Source organism: Prunus avium, chromosome 1 (assembly GCF_965620075.1).
Source record: "Prunus avium chromosome 1, drPruAviu1.hap1.1, whole genome shotgun sequence".
NCBI lineage: Eukaryota > Viridiplantae > Streptophyta > Magnoliopsida > Rosales > Rosaceae > Prunus > Prunus avium.
The window spans coordinates 32,917,722-32,929,155 of record NC_142284.1 but is presented as its reverse complement, the minus strand read 5'-3'; the positions used below and the strand labels follow the sequence as shown (position 1 = coordinate 32,929,155).

Below are 11,434 nucleotides of genomic sequence, written 5' to 3'. Positions count from 1 at the left end.
ATAGGTGTGAGAAATTGGACAATTCAAGTTCAACTGCAGTTCGTTCCTAATGGGAGCGGTTGTTGTATTCCATACTTCTAGCGATTGGATTTCACTCAAAACTAACCAAATGACTCCTCCCACCATATTATGATGTTGCCCAAGTTTTGGGCTCGATCCGAAATCAATAGGTGTGAGAAATTGGACAATTCAAGTTCAACGGCAGTTCGTTCCTAATTGGAGTGGTTGGTGGCGATTGGATTTCACTCAAAACTCACCAAATGACCCCTCCCATCATATTATGATGTTGCCCAAGTCTTGGGCTTGATCCGAAATCAATAGGAGTGACAAATTGGACAATTCAAGTTCAACGGAAGTTCGTTCCTAATTGGAGTGGTTGGTGTATTCCATACTTCTAGTGATTGGATTTCACTCAAAACTCACCAAATGACTCCTCCCACCGTATTATGATGTTGCCCAAGTTTGGGGCTCGGTCCGAAATCAATAGGTGTGATAAATTGGACAATTCAAGTTCAACGGCTGTTCGTTCCTAATTGGAGTGGTTAGTGTATTCCATACTTCTAGCGATTGGATTTCACTCAAATCTAACCAAATGACTCCTCCCACCATATTATGATGTTGCCCAAGTCTTGGGCTTGATCCGAAATCAATAGGAGTGACAAATTGGACAATTCAAGTTCAACGGAAGTTCGTTCCTAATTGGAGTGGTTGGTGTATTCCATACTTCTAGCGATTGAATTTCACTCAAAACTCACCAAATAACTCCTCCCACCATATTATGATGTAGCCCAAGTTTCGGGCTCGTTCCGAAATCAATAGGTGTGAGAAATTGGACAATTCAAGTTCAACGGCAGTTCGTTCCTAATGGGAGCGGTTGTTGTATTCCATACTTCTAGCGATTGGATTTCACTCAAATCTAACCAAATGACTCCTCCCACCATATTATGATGTTGCCCAAGTTTTGGGCTCGATCCGAAATCAATAGGTGTGAGAAATTGGACAATTCAAGTTCAACGGCAGTTCGTTCCTAATTGGAGTGGTTGGTGTATTCCATACTTCTAGTGATTGGATTTCACTCAAAACTCACCAAATGACTCCTCCCACCGTATTATGATGTTGCCCAAGTTTGGGGCTCGGTCCGAAATCAATAGGTGTGATAAATTGGACAATTCAAGTTCAACGGCTGTTCGTTCCTAATTGGAGTGGTTAGTGTATTCCATACTTCTAGCGATTGGATTTCACTCAAAACTCACCAAATGACTCCTCCCACCATATTATGACGTCGCCCAAGTTTTGGGCTCGATCCGAAATCAATAGGCATTCCAAATTGGACAATTCAAGTTCAACGGCAGTTCGTTCCTAATTGGAGTGGTTGGTGTATTCCATACTTCTAGCGATTGGATTTCACTCAAAACTCACCAAATGACTCCTCCCACCATATTATGATGTTGCCCAAGTTTTGGGCCCGATCCGAAATCAATAGGCGTGAGAAATTGGACAATTCAAGTTCAACGGCAGTTCGTTCCTAAATGGAGTGGTTGGTATATTCCATACTTCTAGCGATTGGATTTCACTCAAAACTAACCAAATGAATCCTCCCACCATATTATGATGCCGACCAAGTTGTGGGCTCGATCCGAAGTCAATAGGCGTTCCAAATTGGACAATTCAAGTTCAACGGCAGTTCGTTCCTAATTGGAGTGGTTGGTGTATTCCATACTTCTAGCGATTGGATTTCACTCAAAACTAACCAAACGACTCCTCCCACCATATTATGATGTTGCCCAAGTTTTGGGCTCGATCCGAAATCAACAGGTGTGAGAAATTGGACAATTCAAGTTCAACGGCAGTTCTTTCCTAATTGGAGTGGTTGGTGTATTCCAAACTTCTAGCGATTGGATTTCACTCAAAACTCACCAAATGACTCCTCCCTCCATATTATGATGTTGCCCAAGTTTTGGGCTCGATCCGAAATCAATAGGTGTTCCAAATTGGACAATTCAAGTTCAACGGCAGTTCGTTCCTAATTGGAGTGGTTGGTGTATTCCATACTTCTAGCGATTGGATTTCACTCAAAACTCACCGAATATCCCCTCCCACCATATTATGATGTTCCCCATGATTTGGGCTCGATCCGAAATCAATAGGTGTTCCAAATTGGACAATTCAAGTTCAACGGCAGTTCGTTCCTAATTGGAGTGGTTGGTGTATTCCATACTTCTAGGGATTGGATTTCACTCAAAACTCACCAAATGACTCCTCCCACCATATTATGCTGTTGCCCAAGTTTTGGGCTCGATCCGAAATCAATAGGTGTGAGAAATTGGACAATTCAAGTTCAACGGCAGTTCGTTCCGAATTGGAGTGGTTGGTGTATTCCATACTTCTAGCGATTGGATTTCACTCAAAACTAACCAAAACGACTCCTCCCACCATATTATGATGTTGCCCAAGTTTTGGGCTCGATCCGAAATCAATAGGTGTGAGAAATTGGACAATTCAAGTTCAACGGCAGTTCGTTCCGAATTGGAGTGGTTGGTGTATTCCATACTTCTAGCGATTGGATTTCACTCAAAACTAACCAAAACGACTCCTCCCACCATATTATGATGTTGCCCAAGTTTTGGGCTCGATCCGAAATCAACAGGTGTGAGAAATTGGACAATTCAAGTTCAACGGCAGTTCGTTCCTAACTGGAGTGGTTGGTGTATTCCATACTTCTAGCGATTGTATTTCACACAAAACTCACCAAATGACTGCTCCCAAAACATTATGATGTTGCCCATGTTTTGGGCCCGATCCGAAATCGATAGGTGTGAGAAATTGGACAATTCAAATTCAACGCCAGTTCGTTCCTAATTGGAGTGGTTGGTGTATTCCATACTTCTAGCGATTGGATTTCACTCAAAACTAACCAAACGACTCCTCCCACCATATTATGATGTTGCCTAAGTTTTGGGCTCGATCCGAAATCAATAGGTGTTCCAAATTGGACAATTCAAGTTCAACGGCAGTTCGTTCCTAATTGGAGTGGTTGGTGTATTCCATACTTCTAGCGATTGGATTTCACTCAAAACTCACCAAATGACTCCTCCCACCATATTTTGATGTTGCCCAAGTTTTGGGATCGATCCGAAATCAATAGGTTTGAGAAATTGGTCAATTCAATTTCAACGGCATGTCGTTCCTAATTGGAGTGGTTGGTGTATTCCATACTTCTAGCGATTGGATTTTACTCAAAACTCACCAAATGACTCCTCCCACCATATTATGATGTTTCCCAAGTTTTGGGCTCGATCCGTAATCAATAGGTGTTCCAAATTGGACAATTCAAGTTCAACGGCAGTTCGTTCCTAATTGGAGTGGTTGGTGTATTCCATACTTCTAGCGATTGGATTTTACTCAAAACTAACCAAACGACTCCTCCCACCATATTATGATGATGCCCAAGTTTTGGGCTCGATCAGAAATCAATAGGTGTTCCAAATTGGACAATTCAAGTTCAACAGCAATTCGTTCCTAATTGGAGTGGTTGGTGTATTCCACACTTCTAGCGATTGGATTTCACTCAAAACTCACCAAATGACTCCTCCCACCATATTTTGATGTTGCCCAAGTTTTGGGATCGATCCGAAATCAATTGGTGTGAGAAATTGGTCAATTCAATTTCAACAGCATGTCGTTCCTAATTGGAGTGGTTGGTGTATTCCATACTTCTAGCGATTGGATTTCACTCAAAACTGACCAAATGACTCCTCCCACCATATTATGATGTTGCCCAAGTTTTGGGCTCGATCCGAAATCAATAGGTGTGAGAAATTGGACAATTCAAGTTCAACGGCAGTTCGTTCCTAAATGGAGTGGTTGGTGTATTCCACACTTCTAGCGATTGGATTTCACTCAAAACTCACCAAATGACTCCTCCCACCATATTATGATGCCGCCCAAGTTTTGGGCTCGATCCGAAGTCAATAGGCGTTCCAAATTGGACAATTCAAGTTCAACGGCAGTTCGTTCCTAATTGGAGTGGTTGGTGTATTCCATACTACTAGCGATTGGATTTCACTCAAAACTAACCAAACGACTCCTCCCACCATATTATGATGTTGCCCAAGTTTTGGGCTCGATCCGAAATCAATAGGTCTGAGAAATTGGACAATTCAAGTTCAACGGCAGTTCGTTCCTAATTGGAGTGGTTGGTGTATTCCATACTTCTAGCGATTGGATTTCACTCAAAACTCACCAAATGACTCCTCCCACCATATTATAATGTTATCCAAGTTTTGGGCCCGATCCGAAATCAATAGGTGTTCCAAATTGGACAATTCAAGTTCAACGGCAGTTCGTTCCTAATTGGAGTGGTTGGTGTATTCCATACTTCTAGCGATTGGATTTCACTCAAAACTCACCAAATGACTAATCCCACCATATTATGCTGTTGCCCAAGTTTTGGGCTCGAGCCGAAATCAATAGGTGTGAGAAATTGGACAATTCAAGTTCAACGGCAGTTCGTTCCTAATTGGAATGGTTGGTGTATTCCATACTTCTAGCGATTGGATTTCACTCAAAACTAACCAAACGACTCCTCCCACCATATTATGATGTTGCCCAAGTTTTGGGCTCGATCCGAAATCAACAGGTGTGAGAAATTGGACAATTCAAGTTCAACGGCAGTTCGTTCCTAACTGGAGTGGTTGGTGTATTCCATACTTCTAGCGATTGGATTTCACTCAAAACTCACCAAATGACTACTCCCTCCATATTATGCTGTTGCCCAAGTTTTGGGCTCGATCCGAAATCAATAGGTGTTCCAAATTGGACAATTCAAGTTCAACGGCAGTTCGTTCCTAATTGGAGTGGTTGGTGTATTCCCTACTTCTAGCGATTGGATTTCACTCAAAACTCACCAAATGACTCCTCCCACCATATTATAATGTTACCCAAGTTTTGGGCCCGATCCGAAATCAATAGGTGTTTCAAATTGGACAATTCAAGTTCAACGGCAGTTCGTTCCTAATTGGAGTGGTTGGTGTATTCCATACTTCTAGCGATTGGATTTCACTCAAAACTCACCAAATGACTCCTCCCACCATATTTTGATGTTGCCCAAGTTTTGGGATCAATCCGAAATCAATAGGTTTGAGAAATTGGTCAATTCAATTTCAACGGCACGTCGTTCCTAATTGGAGTGGTTGGTGTATTACATACTTCTAGCGATTGGATTTCACTCAAAACTAACCAAACGACTCCTCCCACCATATTATGATGTTGCCCAAGTTTTGGGCTCGAGCCGAAATCAATAGGTGTGAGAAATTGGACAATTCAAGTTCAACGGCAGTTCGTTCCTAATTGGAGTGGTTGGTGTATTCCATACTTCTAGCGATTGGATTTCACTCAAAACTCACCAAATGACTCCTCCCACCATATTATGATGTTGCCCAAGTTTTGGGACCGATCCGAAATCAATAGGTGTGAGAAATTGGACAATTCAAGTACAACGGCAGTTCGTTCCTAATTGGAGTGGTTGGTGTATTCCATACTTCTAGCGATTGGATTTCACTCAAAACTAACCAAACGACTCCTCCCACCTTATTATGATGTTGCCCAAGTTCTGGGCTCGATCCGAAATCAATAGGTGTTCCAAATTGGACAATTCAAGTTCAACGGCAGTTCGTTCCTAATTGGAGTGGTTGGTGTATTCCATACTTCTAGCGATTGGATTTCACTCAAAACTCACCAAATGACTCCTCCCACCATATTTTGATGTTTTCCAAGTTTTGGGATCGATCCGAAATCAATAGGTTTGAGAAATTGGTCAATTCAATTTCAACGGCACGTCGTTCCTAATTGGAGTGGTTGGTGTATTACATACTTCTAGCGATTGGATTTCACTCAAAACTCACCAAATGACTCCTCCCACCATATTATGATGTTGCCCAAGTTTTGGGCTCGATCCGAAATCAATAGGTGTGAGAAATTGGACAATTCAAGTTCAACGGCAGTTCGTTCCTAATTGGAGTGGTTGGTGTATTCCATACTTCTAGCGGTTGGATTTCACTCAATGGGATTAGGGGAAAACTAAGCCCTCGCTATATTGGACCATACGAGATTGTGGAGTGTGTGGGCCCAGTAGCTTACAGACTTGCCTTGCCAGCAGATCTTTCCCGTTTACTTGATGTGTTCCACGTGTCTATGCTCCGGAAATATATTCCAGACCCATCCCATGTACTGGAGGATCAGCCTATAGAGTTGAAGGATGATTTGAATTACGTATAGCAGCCTGTTCAAATCCTGGACTGGAAGATGCAGGTCCTTCGGTCCAGAGAGATTCCACTAGTAAAGGTGTTGTGGAGGAGTCACACCGTGGAGGAGGCCACTTGGGAACCCGAAGAGCAGATGCGGGCCCGGTATCCTTACCTCTTCGAGTGACAGGTATGTAATTTCGAGGACGAAATTTTCATAAGGGGGGTAGATTGTAACAACCCAATTCTTAATTATTATTTAACTAATATTTTAACAAGGAAAAAGACTAAACTACCCTTAGAATATTTTATTAGGTTTTAAATTGACTTGTTCACTGGGGAAGAATTTGGGAAAACTACTTATACCGTTGTGTAGAGCACGACGAAACGAGTCCGTAGACACGTAGTGGACTCGAATTGGACTGGTAACGAAGAAATTACGAGCAAAATACTGAAAAAGGACAAAAAAGTAATTTTCGAATAATCAGATTTTTTTTAAAATCAGATTACCTCTCTCTCTCCTCATTCTCTTCTTCCTCGCGCAAAACCCCCTACCCGTTACTGTTCATTCAAACCAGCCCAGCCACCACCCACCTCCACCAAACCGCACCGGACCAGCCAAGACCTGACCGGCGTCGCACCCACAGCCGCTCCGACCTTCCTCCTGCCTCCGCCGACGCCACAGCCACCGGAAACAGCCCGGAATTGGCTGGTTTTTCTCCGAATTTCAAGCCTCTCGTTCTCCCTCCTCCGACCACCAAATCGGAAGAATTAGGTATGGTTTTTCGACTGATTTTCGTGCTCTAGCTGCTGGTTGGGTAGGTTTTCAGAGATTTTAAAGTTTGACAGGACGATTTACGAGTTAAGTTTCTGCCGGTTTGCGTCGTCGATTTTAGTAACTTCCAGCCACTTTTTGGCCATAGTCCAAGAACAAAAGTAGTTCCAAATTAGGTGTTTTACCTGGACTAGGAGTTTGGGCCGGCGGTTTGGAGATTTTCCGGCCGCCGGAAATTGTTATGCACACCCACGCGCTGCCGGCGCGTGGACGGCACGCGAGCCAGGTATTGGGGACCACTCTTGGTTCTAGGATGATCCTCGTATCCTCACGAGCGCGTAGCAAATCGCGGATCTTAATTCGGATAACGTTTGAACCCCGAACGGATCTCGCATAATGTGCGATTTCTGGGTTCAATACGTTCAGACCGTTGGATTTTAGTCAAACTGGAGTATGTTGATCTAGGTAGTTTCAGGGTCGTGTAGGATTCGACGGATCGTTAATCGGAGTCCCGGTTACTCTGAAAAGGCCAACCCTAAGGTTAGGAGTACGCAAAACCATTCGTTATCCGATCGTGCGATCGTGAGAAATCCTACCGTCCGATCGAGACCAAACTCTCGGGACGTGTGTCCTAGGTATGTGGGAACCTCTAGCAATTTTCAGAGCGGGTTTTGAGGCCGTGGACCCCAAGGGGTCCTGAGTTGACTTTTAGGGACTTTATCGTTTTAAGTCCCGAGCTACTTCTAAACCATATCCACTGAGAGGAAAGTTAGTGTGGGCAAAGGAACAATCTTTATTAGGATGCACGCACCTTTAGGAGCCGGGGGTGAGGGTTTTTAACTTATTATTATTTTATTGAGCAGATTTATTAATAGAATATTATGATGACTATACAGGCACCCGGGCACCAGGTGACCCGCAGGAGGGACCTTCGAAAGGTCCAGCTAGCTCAGATCACCAGTGAATGGACCTTTTTGTTTTCATAAATGAATTTATGCAATTTAATCTTATTTCTTGATCTTGAATAAGTTATTCATTGCCCAGAGTTTTAACAACTTGATTTATTGTTGTTTTTATATGTTTATTTTATATGCTGCCGAGTTGAGAGTGCCTAGAGATTTTTGGCATAGCCGAATTGTTAGATAATTAACAGATAAATTGGCAGCAGAGTTCAAGGGCTGATAATAATTAAATTAAATTCTTATTTACTTTTCAGAACTTTATATTTTCTTAAAAGCCACCCTAGGTACCCAAGCATATTAAAGGTTGCCTTCAGTTATATGTTGCCTTCGATATAAAAAGGTTGTCTTCGGTTATATTGATGTCGACGGACATCCAGTTGCCTTCGGGTAGGTCAGCATGCTAGACACCGCCCCACGAGTTTCGGGGACGCCCAAACCGTGGGTGTGAGGAACGCGGCTCAGATGGACCAAGTGTCCCCTGAATGCCGCGAGGATTGCGGCTCGGGTGACTTTGTGTTTCCCGAGGTCTGCTAGGACGTGTCGCTCCGGTGGCACGAGGATGGAATTGACGGAAACTAACGGAATTGACGGATTAATAAATGGGTACACCTAGGTGGTAGATTAAAGTGATTTCTATGCTTTTAAGAATTTAATGTTTGTTTAAGTATGTGATTAAATCTATAGATATAAATATGTACGCTTTGATTTCAGTACAAGTATGATAAGAAATGGTTTAGTTTTATAACTGAGTTTTTTTACAGTGGGGGTTAGTATGTTTCTCTACTATGTTTCTAAAGCTTTGTTTTTGGTCCACTCACCCTTTCCGTGTTTTGCGCCCCCAGGCAGTAGGCGTGCATAGTGAGCCACCATTGGGCCGAGTCCAGCTTCTGCCACACTCCTTGACGACGTAGGGACTTGTATAATTATTTTATACTTGTAGTTTTCTGTATAGAGCTCTGATATTGCCCTTGAAGTATACTTAACTGTTGGAATGTATTTATTTTGCATGCTGGCAGTTGGTGTACAGTTTTCCATGCTTTTCTGATAGGTGTAATTTTGGGTTTGGTCTAATTACAGGGGAGACTCTGCTGAAATTTCGGGAGAAGTCAAACTCCATTTTTAGTAGCACTTTTGAGTAAAAGGGCAATAAGGTCAATTTTGTCCAGCACCTGCCAGGTGTCGGACACGCACAGGGTTCGGCTCGGATTCCAAAGTGGAATTTGGGTCGGGTCCTGTCAGTTGGTGCATTCCATACTTCTAGCGATTGGATTTCACTCAAAACTAACCAAACGACTCCTCCCACCATATTATGATGTTGCCCAAGTTTTGGGCTCGAGCCGAAATCAATAGGTGTGAGAAATTGGACAATTCAAGTTCAACGGCAGTTCGTTCCTAATTGGAGTGGATGGTGTATTCCATACTTCTAGCGGTTGGATTTCACTCAAAACTAACCAAATGACTCCTCCCACCATATTATGAAGTTGCCCAAGTTTTGGCCTCGAGCTGAAATCAATAGGTGTGAGAAATTGGACAATTCCAGTTCAACGGCAGTTCGTTCCTAATTGGAGTGGTTGGTGTATTCCATACTTCTAGCGATTGGATTTCACTCAAAACTCACCAAATGACTCCTCCCACCATATTATGATGTTGCACAAGTTTGGGGTTCGATCCGAAATCAATAGGTGTGAGAAATTGGACAATTCAAGTTCAACGGCAGTTCGTTCCCAATTGGAGTGGTTGGTGTATTCCATACTTCTAGCGATTGGATTTCACTGAAAACTCACCAAATGACTCCTCCCACCATATTATGATGTTGCCCAAGTTTTGGGCTCGATCCGAAATCAATAGGTGTTCCAAATTGGGGAATTCAAGTTCAACGGCAGTTCGTTCCTAATTGGAGTGGTTGGTGTATTCCATACTTCTAGCGATTGGATTTCACTCAAAACTCACCAAATGACTCCTCCCACCATATTATGATGTTGCCCAAGTTTTGGGCCCGATCCGAATTCAATAGGTGTGAGAAATTGGACAATTCAAGTTCAACGGCAGTTCGTTCCTAATTGGAGTGGTTGGTGTATTCCATACTTCTAGCGATTGGATTTCACTCAAAACTCACCAAATGACTCCTCCCACCATATTCTGATGTTGCCCAAGTTTTGGGCTCGATCCGAAATCAATAGGTGTTCCAAATTGGACAATTCAAGTTCAACGGTAGTTCGTTCCTAATTGGAGTGGTTGGTGTATTCCATACTTCTAGCGTTTGGATTTCACTCAAAACTCACCAAATGACTCCTCCCACCAGATTTTGATGTTGCCCAAGTTTTGGGATCGATCCGAAATCAATAGGTGTGAGAAATTGGTCAATTCAATTTCAACGGCATGTCGTTCCTAATTGGAGTGGTTGGTGTATTCCATACTTCTAGCGACTGGATTTCACTCAAAATTCACCAAATGACTCCTCCAACCATATTATGATGTTGCCCAAGTTTTGGGCTCGATCCGAAATCAATAGGTGTGAGAAATTGGACAATTCAAGTTCAACGGCAGTTCGTTCCTAATTGGAGTGGTTGGTGTATTCCATACTTCTAGCGTTTGGATTTCACTCAAAACTCACCAAATGACTCCTCCCACCATATTATGATGTTGCCCAAGTTTGGGGCTCGATCCGAAATCAATAGGTGTGAGAAATTGGACAATTCAAGTTCAACGGCAGTTCGTTCCTCATTGGAGTAGTTGGTGTATTCCATACTTCTAGTGATTGGATTTCACTCAAAACTCACCAAATGACTCCTCCCACCATATTATGATGTTGCCCAAGATTTGGGCTCGATCCGAAATCAATATGTGTTCGAAATTGGACAATTCAAGTTCAACGGCAGTTCGTTCCTAAATGGAGTGGTTGGTGTATTCCATACTTCTAGCGATTGGATTTCACTCAAAACTCACCAAATGACTCCTCCCACCATATTATGATGTTGCCCATGTTTTGGGCCTGATCCGAAATCAATAGGTGTTCCAAATTGGACAATTCAAGCTCAACGGCGGTTCGTTCCTAATTGGGGTGGTTAGTGTATCCCATACTTCTAGCGGTTGGATTTCACTCAAAACTAAACAAATGACTCCTCATACCATATTATGATGTTGCCCAAGTTTTGGGCTCGATCCGAAATTAATAGGTGTGAGAAATTGGACAATTCAAGTTCAACGGCAGTTCGTTCCTAATTGGAGTGGTTGGTGTATTCCATACTTCTAGCGATTGGATTTCACTCAAAACTCACCAAATGACTCCTCCCACCATATTATGACGTTCCCCAAGTTTGGAGCTCAATCCGAAATCAATAGGTGTGAGAAATTGGATAATTCAAGTTCAACTTCAGTTCGTTCCTAACTGGAGTGGTTGGTGTATTCCATACTTCTAGCGATTGGATTGCACTCAAAACTCACCAAATGACTCC

The 11,434-nt window shown here is 42.8% G+C and overlaps 1 long non-coding RNA gene across 1 annotated transcript; it reads left to right on the top strand.

Annotated features, from left to right (window-relative positions):
• The first annotated feature begins 6,996 nt into the window (after positions 1 to 6,996).
• Positions 6,997 to 9,013, top strand: LOC148297699 (uncharacterized). Its single transcript, XR_015833129.1, has 3 exons — positions 6,997 to 7,017; positions 7,914 to 7,977; positions 8,822 to 9,013. It is a non-coding gene; the product is annotated as an uncharacterized LOC148297699 (long non-coding RNA).
• The last annotated feature ends 2,421 nt before the right edge of the window (positions 9,014 to 11,434 follow it).